At 47.7% G+C, this 25,665-nt stretch overlaps 1 protein-coding gene across 2 annotated transcripts in view; it reads left to right on the forward strand.

Annotated features, from left to right (window-relative positions):
* Nucleotides 1-25,665, forward strand: part of LOC138498499 (zinc finger protein 850-like) — a 441,476-nt gene that overhangs the window by 16,641 nt on the left and 399,170 nt on the right. Inside the window, exons 3-4 of one of the 2 annotated variants that reach the window (XR_011278723.1) lie at nt 9,678-9,738; nt 12,862-13,686. The exons of the other annotated variant lie outside the window; for it this stretch is intronic. The gene's annotated coding sequence lies outside the window, so the exon portion shown is untranslated. Of the gene's footprint in view, nt 1-9,677; nt 9,739-12,861; nt 13,687-25,665 lie in introns of those variants that run through there. 2 annotated transcript variants of the gene reach the window in all.

Consider the following 25,665-nt stretch of genomic DNA (forward strand, 5'->3'; position numbering starts at 1 on the left):
TGGGGGCGGACTAGCGAGGGAGGATCACCTGGGTAGAGGGTCCTATGGAATTGGGGAGGGAATACCCAAAAGCAAGACATGGTATCCCCCCCTTTTCAAATAGATCCCCTACCCGACATTCCCTCAGCCTGCATGGATTACGGTTTACCTGTTGCCCACTTAGAACAGAGAAACTACATTCAGAGGCACTCTACTATTTTCATGAATGTCCCACTAACGAGGTCAGGCGAAGTCAAGCAATGGGCGAAGATTGTATCCACCGGAGACCTTTTAATACTTCACAGGTGTAGAAAAAAGGAGTAGCGGCAACACACAGAATGAACGAGTTGGACGCCAGGAAGGAACCAGATTCAGAGAACAAGCTAACAGGCAAGTTGGAAAGCCTGAGCACACCGAGATCTGCTGTCAGAGAATGGAACGCTGAGACCCTGTGCTTTGAGAAGGGTAGAAAAAATGTGACAAGGGAGCCGTGTTTCTAAAGCGCCAGAAGGGGATTGCGTGGTATGCTAATCTCTGAAGAGAAGTCCTTGAAAAGGTGCTTGTTCACCTGAGCCAGCGTGGCAGCCCAGGAGTGTCTGAGAGGCAGTTTAGGAGCCCCTGACCTCTACACGACATAACCAAAAAAGCTAGGCTGAAGTAATCACAACTGGTGAGTTCAAAGTGAGATGGGAGCCTGGTTGGTGAAAGATGCGAAGCGTGAAAGATAATTTGTTGCAAGAGAAGGACAACCGTAGGATGAGAGACACACTGAAGAGAAAGCTTCAATTGTCCATTGTGAATTGTAATGTGTAAATTATAATTGTGAAAGCGAAGGAAACAAAGTGTACGTTTACACATTGTTGAAAGACGCTGTTGAAATCGACACACTCTCAAAGTGCAGGGGAGCTGTGCGAAGCTTGAGGTTTGAGCAAATTAGAGAGCATGAGAGGGGAGCTGCGCAAGACTGGAAGAGTTTGCTGAAACCATGAGAAGAAATAATGGTGGAAGTAAAAGTTAAGAGTGCCTGGGGCACAACCCAAATGGATAAAAGTTGAAGAGTTCCAGGGCCATGTCACCCAAAGTGTCAGAATGGTCCTGCACAGGGCTAAGTAAAACTGTACGCTCTCAAAAGTCTCTGATACGAAGATTTGTTGAAACTGTTGGGGAAGGGAACCCTGTTTTTGAACAAGAGAACCTAACGTGAAGAGTAATTATTGAACTGTCAAGTTGTTGGAATTGTAAGGGAAGGAAACCCCTATTGAAACCAGAGCAAGAGTCTTGTGAAAAAGAAATATTGTAAACTATGAACTTCCTGAGAGAAGGTGACAAGAAGGGCTTCTAACTCTGTGGAAAAAGTAAGCCCTTAGAAACCTTAAGGAACTTTGTGTGTACTACTTGAACCCAAGAAATGCTGCTGAAACTCAAGTGACTTAGCTTGGGGAAGGGAGCTATGGGACAGCTCCAGTGCCATCCTGATATTATTTTGACTCACTATTTTATTTTGATCCAATCCTGTACACATGAATGTTCTATAAGAAAGTGAGGGCAAGCATAGGTACAACACAGACATCTTTATTGTTCTGACTGACAGACACTGGGCGACCTTTTGACTTAGTTTAATGGTTGCGACTACTCCCATTTAGAAATAGGGCCAGTTAGAATGTGTAAACCCCTTCTCAAGTTAATAAAGGTTTTTTTCTTAAACTTTGGTTTTATTGGCATTTTTATCAAACAACATTCCCCCGCCCCCTTCCCCTCACCCTAACCCAATCCCCCCACCCCCCACTAGGGTTTCTTCAAACTGAAACCCTGAATGAGTGCTCTACAAACATGAACTGGTGTTAAGACGTTCACGGAAGGTTCTTCATCCGAGGCTGAGGACTTGGCCGTAAATAGGTCTTTTCGTGGTCTGTAAATCAATCACTGTATGCCGGGCAGTGGGCCCCTCACATGCTGTACTTTCAACCCAGACTCTGCATTCCAATCCATTCTATTCCATTCTCTGCGGCTCTCCTCCTCATTTCTCGTGACCTGGTAGGCCTTCATGCTTCAGTGTACTTCCCATCCTCACGCTTGCCTCACTCCCTCACAGTTTAGTTGAAACGTGCTGGAGTCATCATTAATCATAGCAGTAAGTTTATCCATGAGAAACATGTTCTTTCATTTCCTCTGCCAGTCCTCCTTGGAGGGGGGTACCGGGCTCTTCCACTTTTGCGTCAGAGCAACCTTCCCCGCCCTCAGCATTGTTTCCCATATTCTGGGGTTCTGGGGTATCTGTATACTTCCGAGTCTCTTGGGGGAAGGCCCAGGACGATCATCAGTGGGTCTTGCGGTAGAGGTTCCCCGGTGACTTCAGTAATCCATCCTCTCATGCTCGCCAAATATCTCTGAACCTGCTTGCACTGCCACCACATGTGTGCCCTCGTACCCACCAAACCGCAACCTACTCCATGCTTCTTCCGAGAGGACCTCCTCCGCCAATTTATTCCAGTAGTTACGAAACCCTCTCCTTTCCGGTAGGTTAAAGGTGTTCAATAATTTGTATACCTTAGATACCATCCCTCGTCTCGAATCTGCTGAGTCCAGCATTTTCTCAAAGGGGGTCAGGGATCTCTTGAACTTTTGCCCCCAGGTCTGTGCGCCCAGAATGCCTTTCAGCCTAATATATTCAAATATGGAGATTGTACCCTGTCCCAGAGTCTCCCTCATTTCCTCGTATGTTAGGAATACTCCCTCTTTAAACAATTGGCCTGCCCATTCCATGCCCTTATCCGACCAAACCTGAGCATTTTTGAATCCCTTGTTGCCCAATCCAAGTGGAAGACCCCAAAATGAAGTGAATGGGCAAGGCCACGTAGTCAAATGGTTGGTTTGGGTCCCCTCTTTCCAAATGGACCACAGCACCCCCAATGTCAGATGATTCCGTAACTTAAAGGTTTTTCATCTTGATTCTTTGTATCTTTTGATACCATGCTGCCTCACAACAGGTAGATGAGTGCTGGAGGAGCTTGAAGCCTGAAATGGTTTACACAATCCAAGAAATATGCCTAACATATCAATCATCAATACAAATCACTAGCCACTTCATCAAAAAAGCATAACAGAGATAAAATGATTCAAAAGGAGTTGATGCCAATTTGGGTTTGAGCATAGTGCCAGCATGTAGCCAATTAAAATTGAGGGTGTGAGCTCTTGTGCCTTGGGTGGAAAAGTAAAACATATTCCCCATACAGCTTAATCAAAATCAATAGTTCTGCTCAAAAGTCAATAGACTCTGGGGACTCCAATGTCTCAGAAAAGCCAAAAATCCAGTTTAGTGGCATTAAAATCCAGCCAGGAATTAGGAGGGACTTTTACCCCTCCCACCTGATCCAATGCTTTCTCTTCCAGCCTTCTGTTTTCTTGCCAGCCTACAGCAACATCTCCTCTGGCTTCCAAACTCAACGTTTTTCTATAGACTCTGTTCTCCTAAAGTTAACAACCACTATTAGCATAGCTATCAGACAGAAGCCAAAAGCTGCTCTGAACTCAAAAGCAGCTGATCACCAAAAGGCTGATGAGCTCACTTGTCTAGTATCAGTGATTAGCATCTTTCCTGTAAGTCAAAAAGTTTGTTGAAACTTACAAGCAAGGCTAACACATCTTTCGCCCACGTCCAAAAGCTGGTCGCCACCTAAAAACCCTTGTAGGAAGTTCTGTAGTTTTTCCATAGTTTTGTATTTCTTTCATGTCGCTATCTCGCTTTTATTTACCATTTATCGGAACACTTGGTGCTTGTCCCAGAAAGCCTAGGGACTGTTTACTCTAAGCGTGCATGGTGTAAACAGTCCATTTCCAGATACATTCTGGTTTCACCATCACCGTCTTGTGGCCAATGCAGGATTTGACTTTTATGGACTTCATTGATTCACGGTGCGTCACCCTTTCTCAACTCTCATGCTGGACTTCCTTTGTATCTTGTACTCATGTTGGCCCTGAATCATGCTGTTCCCAACTTCATTTTGTATCCTGGCTTGCAACATTATGTCTTACTACTGAACTCTGCACTTGTATTCGCTCTCTCCTCTTGCTTCTCTCTTTTTGACGGCTTACTCTCTGTTCTCCTCTCCTCCCTTACTTTCTTCTAGGCATTTACTCTAGCAGAATTGTCCCTGGACCTAGTATGCTAGCAACCTCGTCTGTCTCTTCCCCACTCCCCTTACTTGCCCTTCCCCTCCAGCACTATTTGAAATGTCATCAGGCCTGGTACGATAGTAGCTTGTTTCGTTCCTCCCCTCCCTTTCTGCGCCCCTCTCCCTCACCTTTTGTTTTTCTTCCGACTCTACCAGAATTGTCATCAGACCTAGTACGGTAGTCGCCTGACTGTTTCCATTTCCTTCCCACTCTCCCCCTCACTTCCTTATTTATGTCTTAGGTTTTGCACGAGTACGATTGTTAATTTCACATTCTTACTGTTCATGGGCTGTTCCCTCCCTTGCCTTGAAGCGCTTTTAAACACATTGGGCCTCATTACAACCCTGGCGGCCGCGGTATGAACAGTGCCGGTAAGGTACCGGCACCGTTTATGCCGGGCCGCCACAATACGAGTTTGCTCGCGGGTGGCGGTATGCACGTCTGGTCATTAACTGGTCCGTTGTTAGCATCCTCCCCATTCCCATTGAGCCCTATGGGGGCTCAAGTGGGAATGGGGACGTACCGGGGCCGGGTCCCGAAAATGGGAATTACCGGGCCCGCAAAAGTCAGAATGGCCCGGTAATTCCCTTTTTTCGGGACCCGGACACGAGTTTGGAGGTAGCCATGCCGGTAATGACGACATGGCTACCTCCAAACTTGTAATGAGGCCCATTGTGCATAGGCGCTATATAAATAAACTATCATATCAAGGTCACTTGGCGCCTGTCTCATATTTCTTGAATAAACATAGTTCTCGGGTCTTAATTGTGCATTCATGCACATTGCGTGGGCTCATTCCCATGTACAATATTGCTTGCTTTTTAAGCGATGTGTCGACACTATTTTGAACTATGCTCAATTAGTATCTACCCCCAGCATTTGCTGAATCCTGGTTTTCTTGAATATACATGACCAGAGTAAGGAGTCGGACAAAGGAGTGTGACATTTCAAGGTTTTATATTTATTGAAATAATAAAGAAAAGCCCTAAATCTCCCCTAGATAACCAAATAATAATTGGAATGCTTGTGGTCAGGGTGGAAGTCCTTCTTACAATGTCAGTCCTCTTTCCAGATCTCCTAACATAGCCCAGCCCCTAACAAAATACATAAACCTAAATAACACCTGGACAATTACTAGTTTCTTCTGGTCAAAAGGGGATCAGCCCAGGGGCAACTGCCAGTAGTGTTTAGCAACAGTTCCTCTTCATGGATAAGAGAAAACCAGGATAATGGGCTTAATTACGACCCTGGCACTGACGGAATGAAGGGGGCCGGTACGGGACCGGCCCCTTCATTCCATCAGGGCCGATTACGAGGTTCCCTTTGCGGGACCTGGATCAGACGTCTGGTAAAACCAGGCGTCTTTTCCGGGACCCGCGAGGGGAAGAGGGAGCTAATAACGGGCCAGATGTAATCTGCCTGTTATTACCCCCCTCCCCATTCCCATTGAGCCCTGTGGGGGCTCAAATGGGAATGGGGAATGACCCCTGCAAGGAGGAATTACTGGGTCCTCCTATGTCGGAATGACCCGATAAATCCCCATTGCAGGAACCCGGTAAAGGAGCCCGGTTTGGAGACAGCCATGGCTGCCTCCAAACTCGTAATGAGGCCCAATGCCTCTCTTCTCCTGGTTCAACACCAATTCAAGATTAAGAAACTTCGTCTCTTGATCAACTATATCAGCCTCCCGGGTGTGACATGACAACCTTTTACTTCAGCTTCTGATTCAACAAAGAAAACCAAGCAAATGACTTCCTTCTTCTTGCATTTCCCCCCAGTCTTCTCTTAGGGTTCCTTTTGAATGTTTTACAATTGTTCTTTCTCAGCTCATGAAAGTACAGAGGGAAGTTACTCGCAATATCTTCTTCCCTTTTCATATCTTGGGTATTACCACTGAGATGAGGAAGATCGCTCCTGAGGTAGTCTTCCTCCTTTGCATTTCGTAGCAGTACTGAGACGAGGGAAATTACTCCAGAAGCTCTGGTCACTTTTATTATTCTTGAGGCAATTACTGGGATGAGGGAGGTCACTCCAGTTATGTGCTGCATACAGCCCAAAACCACTACCAGGTCTACCAGGTCTCCCGTAGCTTCCATTAACTTAGTGCTGGTCTGGGTATGTTACCGGTTCATCCAAGGGTATTGGGTCATTGCATTTCCCGTGACATTCTTTTGACTTCTTTCTGTTCACCGCTATTTTGCTTTGACTCTGTGGATCATCCGGCCACTCTGTTTCAGCACCTCTCTTGGTTCGAACTTCCTGGGTCTGCCAGGCTCCACACCTGCTGCTCATCTTGTTGTATCCTTCTTCCATGTTCATATTGTTTTGCTGGGACCTCCCCAGCGGAGTGATATAGTCCTTCATTTGGCTCAACTGTGTAATTGTTATACCTCCTCTGGGCCACATCTTCCCGGTATCTGCTACACTTAAAGGGGGTGCAAGATGGCATAAGGCCTGCGCCTGGGAGGGTGATGCATTGGGGTGAAAGGGTACCCTGGGCTCTGCAGGGTTTCCTGGGGGTGCAAGATGGCGTAAGGCCTGCTTCTGGGAGGGCGGAGGCAAGGGTACCCTGGGCTCTGCAGGGGTTGCTGCGCCTGGGAGGGTGATGCATTGGGAGGCAAGGGTACCCTGGGCTCTGCAGGGGTTGCTGCGCCTGGGAGGGTGATGCATTGGGAGGCCAGGGTACCCTGGCCTCTGCAGGGGTTGCTGCGCCTGGGAGGGCGGATGCGAGAGTACCCTGGGGTCTGCAGGGGTTCCTGGGGGTGGGAGTGCAAGATGGCGAAAAAGGCCTGCTCCTAGGAGGGCGTAGGCAAGGGTACCCTGGGGTCTGCTGGGGTTCCTGGGGATGGGGGTGCAAGAAGGCGTAAGGCCTGTGCCTGGGAGGGCGGAGGCAAGGGTACCCTGGGCTCTGCAAGGGTTTCTGGGGGTGCAAGGTGGCGTAAGGCCCGCTCCAGGGAGGGCGGAGGCAAGTGTACCCTGGGCTCTGCAGGGGTTGCTGCGCTTGGAAGGGTGATGCATTGGGAGGCGAGGGTACCGTGGGCTCTGCAGGGGTTGTTGCTCCTGGGAGGGTGATGCAATGGGAGGCAAGGGGACCCTGGGGTCTGCAGGGGTTGCTGCTCCTTGGAGGATGATGCATTGGGAGGCCAGGGTACCCTGGGGTCTGGAAGGCAAGGGTACCCTGGGGTCTGCATGGGTTGCTGCGCCTGGGAGGGGTGATGCATTGGGTAGTAAGGGTACCCTGGGATCTGCAGGGGTTGCTGCTCCTCGGAGGGTGATGCATTGGGAGGCCAGAGTACCCAGATCTCTGCAGGGTTTGCTGCTCATGGGAGGGTGATGCATTGGGAGGCCAGGGTACCCTGGGGTCTGGAAGGCAAGGGTACCCTGGGGTCTGCATGGGTTGCTGTGCCTAGGAGGGGTGATGCATTGGGTAGTAAGGGTACCCTGGGGTCTGCAGGGGTTGGTGGTGGTGGTGTATCTGACAAGGGGTCCCTTAGGACTGGAGGGGGGAGCGCAAGTGGGAAGAAAAGTGGCAAGGGTGATGGCGGGAAAGGGAAATTGGCTGCGGGTGGTGGTTGCCAGTCTCTAGCAGAGTGTATGGTGGGAGGAGAAAGGGGGGGTCGCATGAGGATGTCAGGGGGGAGCTGCTTTGTAGTAGATCCTCCCCATCCTCACGTGTGGATCGGAGGGTGGAGGGCAGTGTGTGGGTGGGTGTGAGGCCGTGGTTGAATCCATAGAGGCAGAGTCGGGGTGGCAGGTGGTCATAAAGTCGGCGAAGCCCGATCAGGATCTTAATGGAGTTGGCCCTTTTGTGATGTCAGAGTAGGTTTGGAAAGGGATTGGTGCTGTGCACTCTGTCCAGGTATCAGTGGGGGGAGGGCATTTGTTGGTTAAGGGTATGGGTGAGCTGACCAGGAACAAGGCATTGGATTTGGGAAGTCTTGGGAAACATCCTGTTTCTGTGTCAGAACAGAGTGGTGCAGTGTGTAAGGGAGTGATTTATGGTGTAGCTCCTTTGTGTGCATGACAGGGACATTGTGAGTTTGTTGCAGTTGGGAGTTTTGGAGGTGTGACGGTTGGGTAGGAAAGATACTGATGGCGGTATAATTTCTACGACTGTGGCTATTCGGTTTAGGGGGAGTGAGGTGCCGGAGCATGTGTTTTTGGGGTTTCAGAGGTTTTGGGTGAAGCCTTATGTCCTAGCCCCCCTTAGGTGATCTAAGTGTCGGGAGTATGCTCACCTGGCGCGATCTTGTAGGAAGGAGAGAAGGTGTGGTAAGTGTGGTGGTCCCCATGATATTAAGGATTGTGTCTCTGTATGTACACCAAAGTTTTGTAATTGTGGTGGGGATCATGTTGCTTATTTTAGGGGGTGTGTTGCACAGGTGGAGGCCTGTAAGGTTTTGAGCACTAAGGTGAATCATAACATCAGCTGCAGCAGTTCAGAAGGTGCGGGCGGAGCGGGTGGATGTGGTGGTTAGTCCTGCTGTAGTGGTGAAGCGACTGGAGGTCGGGGAGGTTCAATCTTTGGCGGTTGAGAGGGTGATTGGAGGGGGTGTCACTATCAGAATGGCGGATTTGTTGTTTTATTATCGCAACTATTAATATGTTGGCAGAGTATCAGTCGAAATCGGACAGGTTACAAGCGGTGGTGAAGGCAGCGAAGATGTATTTAAGGATGTACATAGGATGATGAGTGGTGGTGTTTTTGTTCTCCCCTGACGTGCTCTGAAACACCTGGGTACGAGCGCGATACAAATAAAATATCAATATAAAAGTGGACCATAGTTGCAAAATGCAATTCATTCCTTTTGTGGCAGGCTATTTGAATAGTACCCAAATGAGGGGTGGGAGGTGTTGATCAAATGTATTGCAAATTGTGTACAATTTAAAGGATATTTATTCAGCAACAATGTTAAAAACTACTAGTTGCACAGTGAAGCAACTCATCAAAGTGTCGCACTTGGACTGAAAAAACTCCCACACTAGAATTTTGCATTTTTGCAAAGTTCTTGACTCGCAATGTAATAAAACCTGTTTTATTTGAATAGCAGTGATTTATTGTTATTGGGTAGGAGTTACTTAACTGTGGGGTGTAGTTTGGGAGTGGCGCGCATGCAGAGCACAGGGGGCGCATAGCAGCGTTTTGCCCTGAGCACCAACTGGGCTAGCAACTGTCCTGGGTGGATGGGCTCCTTTTGATCACCCTGGGACCTCAAATGCTACGTTTTTTAACGTGAAATATGTTTTAAAGAATCATTGGGGAATAATTTGCTGTGGGTGAGAGACCAGCGACTATTCACTACTCTTTTAGTGAGAAAGTGATCATCTGTTTTGGCCAAGTGTTATTTACGTTGCTTGTTCTTCATAAACCTCCAGTTAATCCTGTCTTCTGTATATGTGATGGAGGGTGCATTCCTGGGCGGGGAGAGAACGGAAACTCCTCTTTGGATGTTTCGATTCTATATTGTTATAGGATGTCTTGCATTTGTAGTATTTAATAATGTAATAATGTCTTCCATTTCTAGATCTAAACACAATATTGTGTCATCCTACTCTGCAAAGCGTAAGAAACACAGGCACCAAAAGGTAAATAACTGCTGTAGTTTTTGTCTGCACAGGTTGTTCTATGCTTCTGAGATAGCCGGTCTCCCACCCTGCGTTCCTGTACCCTTCATGTCTCCTTCTCTCCTGTCTTGTCTCCATACCTGCCTCTTCCTGAAACTGGTGTCCAGATCCAGGTTTAGCATCCAGGTCTGTGGCTCAGTGGATTAGTGCATTCTCTGCTAGGATCCATGGTTGTGTGATCTCATAGTCACTAGTTTGAATCCTGCAGGTCCACCCAGCCCTTCATCCATCCATCCAAGATTGACAGAATGAGCCTCTGAGTTTTGTAACAATGAAAATCTGTTACCTTCTGTCTAGGACACCAAAATACATCAGTGTGTGTGTGGGGGAGCGGGGTGCACTCTACAAATACACGTAGTATGTTATGTTAATCCTTTCCTCTGTGCCGTCCTATTAAACTCAATTGGTAATTCGCTATTGGACCTGTATGGTGGATCTCAGCACTTTTCTATGGGGGTGGAGGAGTGGAGTTGTAAAAGTGAGTTAAATAAGCACATTGGTAGCTACAACTAGTGTTGGTTGTCCTCTTTGCTGATCACCTGGGGAGCAAGGGATTGATGGTAAAACCTTAATCGGGAGGGGCTGAATGAAACAGAATACCAGATCTGCACTTTAGTGGGTGTTTTTGTGTTTCTAGGCATGAATGAGTGAGCGTTCTGGAGGGGAATTGAGGGCATGCTGTAGAGTCAATGGAACAGATGGTATGGAGTGCAGAGGTATCACAGACACACTCGCTCTCCTTGCCTGCCCACCCGCTAGAGGGGCCACAACATGAGGTGATTGAAACGGTCGCCCTCGTGATTGTGAAGGAAGCTGAGTCAAAGACAGTGACATGCCCACTTTCACACGTTTGTTAACTGTTAGCAAGTCAGGTGATCAGTATTGCAGGCTCCTGAAATCATCTGCATCCCTTATTTATTAACTTATTGTCGCCAGTTGTGGGATAAATGACGGCCTGTTCCTGTATGCGTTCCCTCCGTTGCTGTTGCTTCTACGACTAGTCAATCAACTCAGACGGTCCCGGTGCAGGATGATCCTCGTCTCACCGGGGTGGCCGAGACAGATATAGTGCCCGGACCTTCTGGACTTGTCAGCGTCCCCTCAAGTCAAGCTTCCAGCGGCTGCAGATCTTCTTGCCAGAAAAGTAGACCCGATTCTGCACCACGACCCAGGGTCGCTGAACTTGCAGGCCTGGCTCCTGCAGCACTAGAGTTTGGTGGATACGATCTTGCGCCGGACTGCAACGATGTGGTTGCCAATGACAGGGCTAAGTCTACACTGAAAGGCTACGGCCATAAGCGGAAGATGTTTGCCGTCTGGTGCCGTGCACAGAAGATCAACCCTCTACAAGTTACGGCCCCGCAGGTGCTGCCGTATTTGCTGTCGCTGGCCAAAGCGGGACTGGCTCATGCTTCCATCAAGGTTCATCTGGCATCTATCTCCCACTACACCAGAGCTCCGGGATGGTCATCATTGTGGTCACGCTGTCTGGTCAAGGAGTTTGTCAAAGGACTTCTCCGTTTGTTCCCGCCAGTGAAGGCCCCGGCGTGGGAACTCAATGTGGTTCTGACTAGGCTCATGGGTCCTCCATGCGAGCCTTTGCATTCAGCACCACTGAAGCTTTTATTGTGGAAGACAGCGTTCCTCATGGCCATCACCTCTGCATGACGAGTGGGAGGGAATAATGCCCTGTCCTGTAAGTCACCTTACTTGACTTTTCACGACATGAAGGTTGTGCTGAGGACGCACCCCTCCTTCATGCCCAAGGTGCCGTCGGACTTTCATCTCAACGAGCCCTTGGTGTTACCTGTGTTTTTTTTCCGACGCCTTTGTCGTTGGCTGAAAGTACTTTGCACTCGCTGGATGTGCCTAGAGCGCTGAAGTTCTTTGTGGAACGCACAAAGAGTTTCCGGAAGACGTCATAACTTTTTGTGAACTTTGGCCCTGTGAATACTGGGAAGGCCCTCTCCAAGGCTTCCATTTCCAGGTGGCTCTCCGGCTGCATCACTCATTGTCACTGGTTGGCAAAACGACAGTTGCCTGGTTTCCCGAGAGCCCATTCGACCAGAGCGATCGCTGCTACTACGGTGTTCCTGTCTGTTGTTCCCCTGCTGGACATCTGCAAGGCTGCTACGTGGAGGTCGATGCACACCTTCACAAGACTCTACTGCGTCAACTGGGATTCCAGGGAGGAGTCCAGAGTCGGCCAAGCAGTGCTGCGCAACCTGAAGGTTGTCCCCTGAGGTCAGGTAGAGGCTCCTCATGCTCCTGAGCAGAGGCTAGAAGCAAAGCTCCCAGTTCTGGTCTAGTGACATATGCCTTTAGTCGGTTGGTGTGAGACACTGGGGGCCTCCTTAGGGTTGCCCAAGTCCACCAAATAATAGACCTCTCCAAGTTTTCCCACAACCTTGAAGGGTCCAATCCATTTGTCCTGTAAGGCCCTCTACCTTGTAGGTACCATAACTAGAAGTAGCTGGTCTTGATTAAGCTCAACCATGATGGCCTTCTGTCATGCCAATGCTTCACCAGAGCCTGACCTCCTTTCAAGTTATCAGAAGCTTCTGTCATCATGTGTGTCATTCTCCTTTCGGAGACCTAACACATAGTCAGTGACTATCACTGGCTTAGGGGAAGGAGCACTCTCGAACCCCTCCTTGATTAGGGCCAATGGACCTCTAACTGGATGACCATAGAGATGCTCAAAAGGGCTGAAGCCAACCCCTTCTTGAGGGACTTCTCTATAAGCAAAGAGAAGGCATGGCACTAGAAGGTCCCACTTTCTTCTAAGAGGTTCTTGATTTCTCATTCCTTCAAAGGAGCTCACTCTGTAACCCTTAACCCAACTATCTTAACCCAACTATCTAAGTTTTTCAAACATTCACACGCCCAGGTAGCCCAAGGGGTACCATCAGTCTTTCTGAAGGTCCTGGGAGGGCTCTGGGATGTAAACATTTTCAAGAGACAATTTCTTAATTTCAAGAGCATGTTTCATTTCCATGTCCCTTAGTTTGATGTCCTGATGTTTGGTTTCAGCTTTGATTTGTAATCTTTTTTGAATTTTAACTCGAGTCTCAATTTCTCAAGAGACACACATTCAGGACTCAGTGATGGACCTTGTGGGGTGCCAGTGGCTAAAGGTTGAGACAAAGAGGGACTCAAGTTGGTGAAATAATTTTTGGATCTACACTTCAGCAGATCAACTTCAGCCATGTCAGGCGCCATGCACTTAAAGATGTCATCTAGCCGCTGAAGAAAATCCCATCAATCAGTGTCATAGGAATTGCAATATGATTCACAATTGATGGAGAAAATACCATTATTGTTGACAATGTTTTTCTGTGACTATGTACTGTGCTTTCTTATTATGGTGCTAGGTTCTCACTGAGAGGTGAATTGTCTTGTGATTGTTACATTAATATGATTCATCATTTGGTAAATTAGATGGATATGTAATGTTTTGCCATTTGATGGATTTATACGTTTTTGCATTTATTAAAATATAGCAATTTGCAAGTGCCTGCAGGTATATTTGTTTTCCTAAGACACCACTAGAAGTAAGGGTTACCAAAGTGTGTTTTCTGTGAATATTACGGTAACATTTCTAAAGTAATGGCTGTTGGATATATTATTCATGTTTGGGCCAAAACACATTTGCCCAAATGCAAAGAAGTCATCAGTGATTAATTACATAATAGACTGGTCAAACATGTGTCTGATTGGTGGCAAACTGCTGACCTAGTGTCAATCCCCTGCCTTTATTATTTGTATATGGAAATCGGGAGCTTCGATGTACTAATGTAGACATTGCTGAATAAATAAAATGTTAGAACGTATACACATATTCCTGATGATTAAAATATCCATTTAACATGTTTTTAACCCAGCCTGTTTTTTTTCCTAATGTTTTGGATGCTAACATTTTCTAAATAAAAATTAATCACACTATTCCTGCTGCATGTTACTTCTGTCCCGTTAAACTTTCTTATTGGAGCAACACTACTCTGCCATCTATTAGGAGTTAACATCAATACTAAGTAGAGTCTTCTTGTTACACGTGATGCCTGCAAATGTGAACGTGTTCAAACTAATCATGTGCATCTCCTTTTATGTTAATAGGTGGCTGATGCCCCAGAAATTCAACAACAGTGATTGTTATATTCTCTGGACTAATGCAGTGAAAAGCTTCATTGTTGGAATATGCAATTTCCAAGCATCAAAGAAGTGTGCACGTTTGGGGTCCAGTTGCCTTTTCAGAGTATTCAGGAACTGGGATTGTGAAACCTGTTGATACATGATGGCTTCCATCCATGCAACCACTTCATGGTAGCATCCAGTAACCAAGCATGTTCATTGTGTAAATCCTGGGGGAGAGGTATATCTAGCACCAAAATGACAATATGTTATGTGTAGTAAGAAAAGCATTTTTATTTGTGCTCTGAATTTGGAAAAGGTTCACTGAAAAGGGTTGTCTCATTAAGCACCTGTCAAGAAACTTTTACACATGCACAGAATGTGTGAACAATTGCCAACTCAAGAACATCCTTATTGGTCACATGAGGACATGGGTGAAAAACCTTATCAGTGCACTGAATTTGTGAATAGCGTCCATCTGTATGATACACTTATCTGCCACCAGCAAATGCATGCAGGCGATAAACCACATGTCTGCCTGCAATGTGGGAAAGGGTTTGCTGAGAAGGGAGATGATGTTAGCCTCCAGAGAAGACATACAGGTGAGCAACATTGAGTGCAGTGAATGTAGGAATGAGTTTGCACAGAAGCAATATCTTATTCGCCACCAGACAACACATACAGGTGAGATATTACATGCCTGCACTGAATGTGGGAAAGGTTTTGCTTGGAAACAACGTCTTATTAACCACCAGAGAACACATACAGGTGAGAAACCTTATGAGTGTACTGAATGTGGGAAAGGGTTTGCTCAGAAGGGATATCTTATTAGGCACCAGAGAACACATGCAGGTGTAAAATTACATGTCTGCAGTGAATGTGGGAAAGGATTTTCTACAAAGCGATATCTTATTATCCACCAGAGAGCACATACAGGTGAGAATCATTATGAGTGCACTGAATGTGGGAAAGGTTTTGCTTGGAAACAACTCCTTATTAACCACCAGAGAACACATACAGGTGAGAAACCTTATGAGTGCACTGAATGTGGGAAAGGGTTTGCTCAGAAGCAAACTCTTATTAGCCACCAGAGAACATATGCAGGCGAGAAATTACATGTCTGCAGTGAATGTGGGAAGGGATTTGCTACAAAGCAATATCTTATTAGCCACCAGAGAAAACATACAGGTGAGAATCATTATGAGTGCACTGAATGTGGGAAATGGTTTGCTTGGAAACAACTCCTTATTAACCACCAGAGAACACATACAGGCGAGAAACCTTATGAGTGCACTGAATGTGGGAAACGTTTTGCTTGGAAACACCACCTTATTAGCCACCAGAGAAATCATACAGGTGAGAAATCTTATGAGTGCACTGAATGTGGGAAAGGTTTTGCACAGAAGGGATATCTTATTAGCCACCAGAGAACACATACAGGTGAGAAACCTTATGAGTGCACTGAATGTGGGAAAGGGTTTGCTCAGAAGCCAAATCTTATTAGCCACCAGAGAACACATACTGGTGATACACCTTATGAGTGCACTGAATGTGGGAAAGGATTTGCACAGAAGCGAGATCTTGCTATCCACTACAGAACACATACAGGTGAGAAACCTTATGAGTGCACTGAATGTGGGAAAGGGTTTGCTCAGAAGCCAAATCTTATTAGCCACCAAAGAACACACGCTGGTGATAAATTCCATGCCTGCAGTGAATGTGGGAATGGATTTGCTACAAAGGCAAATCTTATTAGCCACCAGAGAACACATACGGGTTAGAAACCTTATGAGTGCACTGAATGTGGGAAAGGTTTTACACAGAAGCAAGCTCTTGCTATCCACTAGAGAAAGCGTACAGGTGAGAAAGCTTATGAATGCACTGAATGTGGGAAAGGGTTTGCTGCTCAAAATGGAGATTGTACTGTCCACCAGAAAACCCATACAGGTGAGACACCTTATGAGTGCATTGAATGTTAATGTTAAAAGTATTTATATAGCGCACCGTCACCAATGGAGTTGGTCTCCAGGTGCTCTGGCGGATCTGGAAACAAGAAGGAGGGTGGGTACATTAGTTGGGAGGTGGGGGGTAGGAGATTGGGAGAAGTGGTGTGCCGTTGGCGGCTTCAGTTCGGTATACACAGTACGCTGAGCTTTTGTTGTGGTTAGCGAACTGGGGAAGTTCACATGTGCTGTAGGTGCTGTTTGTGTGTTGTTGATGCAGTGTGGTAAAGTGTGTGTGGTTTGCTGTGCGAGAGATGGTTGTGTGACATTTTGTGTGGGATGGGTATGCAGAATTTTGGGAAGATTGGGTTAGTGGGGTCAGTATCCTGGTTCAAGTGCATCATCCTTGATTGGAGTTGTATTGCTGTGGGTGGGGGTTGTTGTTGAGGTGCAGGCCAGGGTGCTGTTAATGGAAGTCCCGGAACCTGGCTCTAGGTCTGTCTGTGTATTTAATGCGATCCTCCTATCTTGGCTCCCTCTCAGTCGGTCGTTTGGTATGTCGTGGAGAATCTACCTCGAGTTCTATGGTATAGTGGGAAAGGTTTTGCTTGGAAAAAACAACTTATTAACCACCAGAGAAGGCACACAGGTGGGAAACCTTATTGGGTCACTGAATGTAGAAAATGCTTGTCAGAACAGTCTGCTTATTAGGCACCAGAAAAAAACATGTATGCCTGGGTCTATTTCAGCGTAGTGAATATGGGAAATACTTACATAGGATGTTCACATCTGACAAGAGAGAGGGCATATTGGTGGTCTGCAATCGAAGGTGTTTCAGAAGTGCTTCTACAATGCTACCGAGTTTGGCATGGCTGACTAACACTGTGAAGAACCTGCTCCACAGCTGTTGTCCGTTTCCTTTGGCACACAAACGATGGCTGATTATGATTGTTTTCACAAAACAGAACGGCTTCAGGGAGAGAGGCATAATAATATGCATTACATAAGTGTTATCAATTATCATTTCACTATACCAACCACCGCATTTAAGGGTTGGCCCAATCATGAGTTCAGCAGTAAGTGGGAGTTTTACCTCCAGCATTTTGCCGGAGGTAACAATTTCCCTTACTGCCTGTTTTCGGCACTATTACCGCTGGCGCAATTACCGCTTGGTGGTAATAGCACCCCTAATCCCATTGGACCCAATGGGAACTTACCGCTGAACCGATACTTGTGCTACAGTGCTAATAGCGCTGGACCAAGTAGCGGTACCGCTATTTGCGCTGGCGGTATCCCGCCAGAATTACTGCCGGGATACCGCCAGACTCGTGATGAGGTCCTTCAGCATCAAGTTTCTTCTTCTATAATCAAATCAATCTACATCACGTCTTTAGTCAAGGGCATTCAAATGCATGTCAAGCATATAAAGCCTTGTCCAACCCCACCTTGGGTTTACATCACCTTTCTTCAGCATGGGATCTGGCATGGATTCACATGCTCATGAATATTCCCCGTCGTCAGGCTGGGATTCCTCGGTAAAGAACAAATCAGTTTCAGTTTGATTTCTGAACTGTCTTGCTCCTAACAACCAATCACTGAACTATGGGTCATACTGCCCACAGCCAATGACTGCCCTCTACCTAAACCCCTCCTCTGGCAGCCATCTTCAGATTTCTACAGCACATTCATGTCTTGGGAGTCATCGAGTTTAGCGTGCGAGCTTCACTGTGTTTTTTGGAATAGTTTTACTCTATTTTTCGGTCAATCGAGCCTTGTGCTCCATCGATCAACCCTCCGATTAACAGGGACCCGTTTTTCGGATTCTTCAGCACCCCTCAAGGGCAGATTACATCGAGTTTCTTTGTGGAGTATTCCAGAAGATTCTTCAGGCCTACGCCGTGTGGACCATGTCAGAGGAGAAGAAGGATTCAGCCCCGCTTTTCAAGCTTTGCTCCAACTGCAGCCAACGGAAATGCCTTTTCGGATGACAGGCATTCCCAGTGCTTTTACTAACTGTACTGGGTGCACAAGGAGGAGTATTGTGCGTTTTGCCAGGAGATGCTGCCTCGTACGCTGAAGGATCAACATAGGTGTTGAAGGAGTGGCTACAGGCCAAGGCCCCTGCTCTGGGTGGGTCTCAGCAGCATGCCTCTCCCGGTTCCAAGAAAGCTGAGCGGTCTTCTAAGACCTTTGAGGGTGCTCCTCCCACGGGGTCCAACAGAAGGCTAAGCACTGTGAGTCCACTGCCCCGGGAGCGCTGTTGCGGCAGGCTCCTCGGTGGCCAGGGCACATTCGATATCTCCAGCGACCTCAGTCGCCAGCCATGTTCAGGATCGTCAGCCAAGAGGAAGTCAGACCATCCGGGCAAACTCATGGAGAGGCCCTAGACCGACCTGCCGGAGAAGGCCAAGGGGGATCGGGGCTCGGACCCTCTCCCTAGGGAAAAGGCCAAGCAGAACAATGTGTCCGGAATGCCCAAGGCCAAACAGGACAAGGGGCCGGCCCTGACTGTGAAGGTCCAGGTACACCCGGTGAAGGCCCAGCCTTCCATCGAGGGGGGGAGCGTCTCTTGCGAAGACCGCCAAGGCGGCTCAGCAGGGCGCAACCCCGAAGGTGAGGGTATCCCTTCCTCTCAGGAGGAAGACTGTGTTCCGCCCCATATAGAACTCATCTGCCTTCAAACATCCAGGAGGAGGAAAACGTAGGGAGCCGGCCCTACGATGAGCGCGCTGACAAAGGCGACGACGGAGAGGATACCGTCAAGGAAGAGCAGCAAGGGGACGAGGACCTGGGCGCCCTACCGGTGCCCCAGCTGTCTTTTCCGCTTCCCCCTCAGCTGCCACCCCTGCCTCAGCTGCCACCTAGGGACCTCTCGGGGGACATTCTTTCGGCACTGCATACTCTGATCTCTGAGATACAGACAAGGATGCCTATCGGCCAAGAAGACTAAGATGAACCCTCCGCCTCCTTGCTACCCATCGCCACCCTCTCTCCCTCCGAGGGATGAGACGGACCCGGATAGATTTGCTCGTTTCACTCTACGATCTCCAGAGCTTCGGAGCTCTTCCAGCTCGCTACAGAGGAGAAGAAGGAGGGCTTCTTAAACCAGCACCACGAGGTGAAGAGAAAGACCATCCTCTCCGTCCCACTTCTGGATGATACTTGGGATGAAGACTTGTCCCTTATGAAGAACCCTTCTACAGCCCTAGCGAAGATGGATCCCCTTGAGAAGAAGTACAGGGTGTCGGACTCTACGTCCAAGTGCTTACGGGCCCAACCTTCGCTGGACTCCATTGTATCGGTAGCAGCCAAGAAGAAGTCATCTGGCACTTCTTCCTCTGCAGCGTCCACCCCTCTGGACAGTGAGGGGAAGAAGTTAGATGCCCTGGGATGACAGGTTATCTATTCTGCGGCCACTACCATCATGGCCACCAATGCTCTCACCATCATAGCACGCTACGACCAAGAGCTATGGTTCAAGATCCCTCCCATCCTGGACTTCCTTCCTGATGACAAGAGGTCAGAGGCGTTGGAGATTCTGCACGATGGTGGTGGCGTCGGAACCATGCCCTAACAGTGGCGACGGACATCGCCAACACAGGGTTCCGCCAGATGGGCAACAGCATTTGCTTTCGTCATGGTGGATGGCTCAGGACCACCAACTTTCGTCAGGATGTTCAGACGAGGGTGTTGGACATGCCCTTTAAAGGAGACAACCTCTTCAGGAAGGCCATAGATGAATCTCTAGAGACCATAGATGGGCACTCTTCAACAGCGGCGGCCATCCTTTCGACCCTCAGGAGGCAAGTCCCAAGGATCTTCCAAAGGTTTCGGCGGGAGCTCTTCTTCCTATCGCCAGCCCTCCCACTGCATGGCCCAGGAAACCAACAGGGGTCGTTCCAAGATCGGAGGAGGACGTCATCGTCGACAGGGACCCCAGGGCCGCCCTTCGACATCCAAGCAGGATGGAACCAGCCGTGGCGTCGGGCCCCCACCCCTGCACCCTGGTGGGATGCCGGCTGGCAAACTTCGTCAGCGTGTGGGAGTCCATCTCCACTGACCGTTGGGTGCTGGACGCTCTCGCCCACGGACACACCCTGGAATTTCAATGGAAGTGTCCTCGAATACCACCTGTGGCCCGGCAAGAAAACCAGGTCCCTCAGCCGCTGCTGGAGGTGTGTGCCATGCTCAACAAGAGCGCAATAGAGCTTGTTCCAAAGAGGCTCCGGAGTGTACTCAAGGTACTTCCTCATGAGAAAGAAGACCGGGGGCTGGAGGCCCATCCTGGACCTCTGGCGACTAAACAAGTACTTCAGGTCCCAAAAGTTCTGCATGTTCACTCTTCAGCATGTCCTCGGACAGCTCGAAGAGAGAGACATTCTGTCATCGCAGGAGTTGGATAATGCTTACTTTCACATTCCAATCCTCAAGGAACACTGCAAGTTTCTGCACTTCGTCGTTCATGGGAAACATTACCAATTCAAGACCCTTCCCTTCGGAATGAAGTCGGCGCCAAGGGTCTTCACCAAGTGCCTGGCGCCGGTGGTGTTGCATTTGCGACTACAAGGCAGTCGTGTCTACCCTTACTTGGATGACTGGCTCATCTGGGCCAATTCGAAGGACATCGCCGTCGACCACACGTCCTCCTACTGCCGGATCTGGGGTTCTGGTGAACTATGCAAAGTCTTGCTTGACTCCATCGCAGGACACACTGTTTCTGGGTTCCTGGTTCAACACAGTGACGTACCTGGCGTCACTGTCGGAATGAAATCATATGGATGTGTCCCAATTTTTTGTTTTAGAGGGGTCGGACTTCTGAGGGAGAGAGAGCAAACAGTGAGTTTAAGACCAACTACCCCCTTCTCAATCCGCTTGTATGTGTGGCAGACTTTCACAATTGAACTGTTTGCTCATTTTAGTCACAGTACATTTATCATTTCAATGCAGGAAGACTACTACAATTTCAACAAATTTTATTCAAAAGTCTCATATTTCAAAAATCAAAACCTGTTTAAGAACTTGTGTGCGCTTTCCACAAGGCACAGCAACATAAAACAAATTAGTAAATGACTTTTTGCAAAACTATATTTTGACCAGACTGAGGACGGGGAATATTCATGAGCATGTGAATCCATGCCAGATCCATGCTGGATCCATGCAGGTAACTTGTTTGTTCCATTGACAAAGAGACAAAAGTCCTGTCCAGCCTTATCCCTTCTGCTTCAGTCCAAATACTTACTCTATCACTGAAGCAATATTTATAAAATGGCATTGCATTTCTTAAGGCAAATCACAAAGGTTTAACCTCTAAAGTTATAGCTTGCATAGGCGTGTCAAACCTATTCTATGGCAAATCGTAATATACCAAGCAATGCATATCATAATGTTCAAATGCATAGCAAAATATCACTGCATCATCCGAAAAGACCAAATCTGGAGCACATTATTCAGTCAAACAATCCCATTGCAATTCTATCCCAATCATGACTGAAAGGGACAGCTTAAGACGTGCACCCCCTGCTCCTCTGACCAGATCTCAGCATAGCATTGCCTCAGCAAGTCAGCCAGCCCCTGTATAGATGCTGCAATGGTATTTAGAGAGTCTTCTATCTTGGAATAACCATGCTGTCATTCGGTGGGCAGAATTTCATCTTCTGTCCCTAACCTGTATAACATTGTAAGTCCCCCCCTTCATCTGTGATGTATTTAAGCAATCTGAGGGGTGCCTCCTCTTTAGCATGATTTATCAGTCCTTAGCAAGTTATTTATCAGCTCTTAGCACAATGCTAACTTATCAGTTCTTAGCTAGATGCTCCGAAGCCTCTTGGTGAAATATCTATGTAGGTCCTAAGTCGAGGACTCTACGTCATACTTGTTTTTGTCCTGGCCTAAGCAACCTGCTGCTTATTCACTTAGCACGGAAAATAAAATGGAGTTGACTTCACAGCCTGTGAGGTGAATGCATTTGAGGTTCATGCACTGCTCTTCTCAAAACGACATGTATAAACAAGTTTGCATGCCGGTATGAATGCATGCACTGTTTTAACTTGCTAAGCGCTTTTCTATAATAAATGGTTACCCATACAAGGTCACATCTTGCTGTGTAGCTACTTTTGCAATACAAGGCTATTATAGGCCTCTAGGAGCATAATGCATTTTAAGTATGCCCTGCTGGTTCATAGCGCTACTATAGTATAGACTGTTCTTTCTTCAAGGCACTACCTTTTACTTAGCTTTATCAAGCTAATGTTGGTGTACTGTTATGAGGGGAACTCTGACATGAAATGGTACCTCATGTGTTGCTCCTATCCTGCAGAGCAGAATGGGTGAAGTCCCATGGCGGGGGGGAACTGGTTTATGAATATTTGCCAAGACTGCCTACCACTTATGAATAATCGTGTGTATATGGTGCCAGAGAACATGTACAGATGTAAAACCGCATAAGCATAGTGAATGTGAAAAGCTTTTAGTATTCTCTTGGTTACCTGTGACAAAATTGACCATTCTATCCAACTTAGTCTAAGAGATGCCTGCATCAGGGACTCGGCCATTGACCATTAAATCCTACTTAGTCGAGAGGTCTGCATCAGGGTTCAGCCATTGACCATTAGATCTTCCTTGGTCTAAGCGATGCCTGCATCAGGAACTCAGCCATTAACCATTAGATCTTCCTTAGTCTAAGAGATGTCTGCATCAGGGACTCTGACTAATTAGGATCTAATGGTCAATGGCTAAGATATGGCTGCAACAGGAACTTCGGCATGGACCATTAAATCCTACTCAGTTGAGGAGATGTCTGCATCAGGGACTCGGCCGTGGACCATGAGCTCTTCTTTGGTCTAAGAGATCAGGGACTCGGGCATGGACCATTATTTCTTCATTGGTCTGAGAGATTCCTGCATCAGGGACTCGGCCTTTGACCATTAGAATTTCCTTGGTCTAAGAGATGCCGGCATCAGGGACTCCACCTTCTCCTTTTTACAATCCTTCCAGGCTAATGGTACATAAGCAGGAAAAATGCCTCATTTCATATCAGAGTCCCCGATTAACAGGGTGTGGCGTGCCCTAGGGTTCGGCCTGATCTCTCCTTAACATTGTATGTACTGCCTCTGGCCTGACTAATCTACTCCTACAGATTCCGATTCTACAGTTGCAACCCTCTGGTCATCTTGCACTTATTTGGGAGTGTAATATTTGAAATGTAGTACTCTTTCAAGGGCAACCGCTTCCAAATACCAGCTCAGTTGTTCCTTGTACGTTTTGATTTTTCCAGTACTAGTATCTTTGTTTTTGACCATTAAGATCATGTCATCTGCATACAACAAACGTGTTATTTTCTGCACGCCCATAGACAGTGGAAAGGAACGGATGGTCGATTCGGAGTCCTTGAAATCGCCGATATAAGTGATAAAAAAGGGCCGGGGCTAATGGACAGCCCTGCTTAACACCTCTGCCAGCTGGGATTTCATCAGAAAGTAAGCCACTTTGGTTATGTCTCACTCGCAGCCTGGTGTTTTTAAGAAGAGCGCGGATGGGTTGTACTATGTTGCTGGGGCAGTTCCAATGGCTCAGTTTTTCCCAAAGGGTCTCTCTATTGACCTGGTCAAAGGCTTGAGTCAGGTCAATGAAGGCCACAAAGAACGAGGGCCCCCGTCAATGACTTTGCTCTTCAGCGCGCTCAAATACATGATGTTGGTCGGCGTCCCATTATTTTTGGTGAATCCCGTTTGGAACGGGTTGGCACATGGGGCGTTTTTTGCCCATCGCTGGAAATGGAGTAGCAGTAGGGCCTCAAAGACCTTACCAATAGTGTCCAAGAGTGCGATGGGATGATAGTTCCTTGGCTCCTCTCTGCAGCCCTTTTTGAATATGGGGACCATGATGGAGGTGGTCCAAGAAGATGGGATTGACTTGGACTCTGTGCAGCGTTTGAAAATTGCACTGATCAACATCGACCATTCCTGCTGATTTTTTTTAAGGTCCAGATTGGTAATTCCATCAGGGCCGGGCGCTGTGGAGGGTTTGAGTCTGCGGAGAACCTTCCAGATCGCTACTTCTTTGCTCATATCTATCCAAGGTTTCAGCTGAATGTTTTCCTCTGTAATAGGGGACGCAGAAGGTGCCTGGAAGAGTTGCTTAAAAAAGTTTGTCCAGACTTCCTCACCAATGTTGTTTAAGGGAGCTTCCTCCGGGAATGTGGCCGTAGATCTGATAAGTGCCCAAAATTCTCGCAGATGGTGGCCACACACAAGCTTCAACATAGATTCCGTGTCCTGTTGGTATAGGTTTAGGCGATGATGCCTGATCCAGGACTTATAAGTTGTTTGTGCTGTACGGAAACGGTCTTGGGATTCTAACGAGGGCTGTACCAGCGCTAGCCGCTTCAATTTCCTCAGTTCTCGACGTTTCTCCACCAGTTTCGTGCAATATACATGGCTGTGAGGTCTGAGACTACGTCTGGCCTTGTTAACAGACGAGAAATACGGGACCAGGAGAGGTTGATAATCCGGGGGTGGTTTGACGTTCTTTAAGCGATTCTCTTCCCTGCCCCTTTGATAATGTTGGGTAATCTTTGCCAGTGCTTCCACAGATAGTTTGAGGCAATTTTATTGACTGTTGCTCTCCACTTGCGCTGGCATAAGGAATTTTCTAGCTGAACGTGAGTTCCACTTCAAAGCCAGCAAGTTGTGCTCGCTAGCCGTGCAATTGACTACTCCGAAATAGGTTGCTAGTGCTGCAAGATGACTGCTCACAAAAATGTGGTCAATGTTGGCACAAGAGCTGCCCCTCTCCCAGGTGGGGGCTTGGTTCTGCCTTTGGAAGAGGTCGCCTGCATTGAGTAAGGCTCTTGAGGCCATAAGAGCGAGCCACTTGTTGCCTCTCTCTTCTCTCGGGGAAGAGAGTGGTGGAAGCACGCTCATTTCGTTGTGTGAGTGACATATGGCGTTGAGGTCGCCACAAATGATCATGTGGACAGCCGGAGACTCCACAAGAGCGTCGTCGATGGCTTGCTCGATCGCTGAAAGAAAGGTATTGTCATTCATAGCTAGAGGGTTCCATTAGACGTTGATGATGATTAACGTCCAGATTGTTAATGGACCATTTTCTCCGGATTGCTTGTCCCAGCGAAGCTTGATTGCGAGCAAATAAGTGGATGATAGCAGCGTTTTCTTGAGGTGCAACCCGCTGCCGGAGCGAATAGCTGTTATGAGACCGGAGAATGGGCGGCCCAGTGCCCCTTTTTTTGCTGTTGCAAAAGTTATTACGTATCTGTCCATTGTTGGTTTCTCCACCAGCCAGGATTCCTGAACTCTTAAATACAAACTATATCGAAACGCCCTAGGTTTAGGTCCCCCTCCTTGGTCAAGTGATAGAAACCCCTTGTGTTCCAGGACCCCAGCAGCAGCGCTTCCTTCATTGGCATAGATCTTATGATGAGAGGGGACGGAGCGTGCCTAGCGCATTGCCATTGCTTCCTGTTGATGGTAAGGGCCTTCGGAATCCAGGACCATAGTTGGGCTAGAGGAGCTTGCTTGATGATTTGTTGCAGCTCAGGTTCCTTCATTGTTGGAGTTTGTGTAATGGTTTGCTGGATTTTGACCAGTGGACCTGCCGGGAATCGCCCTGTACCTAGTGGATCTTTGTAGACACGTTCACCCATGGGCTTTCCTTGCAGACATAGTTGGTTAGTTGTCACCTTGCGTAAGTACTGGGTGGGGCAGCGAGTAGGGCTTTCAGAATGATTGAGTCCTGTTTCTTTTGGTCCAGTGCTTGAATGGGTGGTCTCATTTGTCGCCCGTGAGGGCGGATCTTG

Source organism: Ambystoma mexicanum, chromosome 5q, assembly GCF_040938575.1.
Source record: "Ambystoma mexicanum isolate Mex_15411 chromosome 5q, UKY_AmexF1_1, whole genome shotgun sequence".
Taxonomy (NCBI): Eukaryota; Metazoa; Chordata; class Amphibia; order Caudata; family Ambystomatidae; genus Ambystoma; species Ambystoma mexicanum.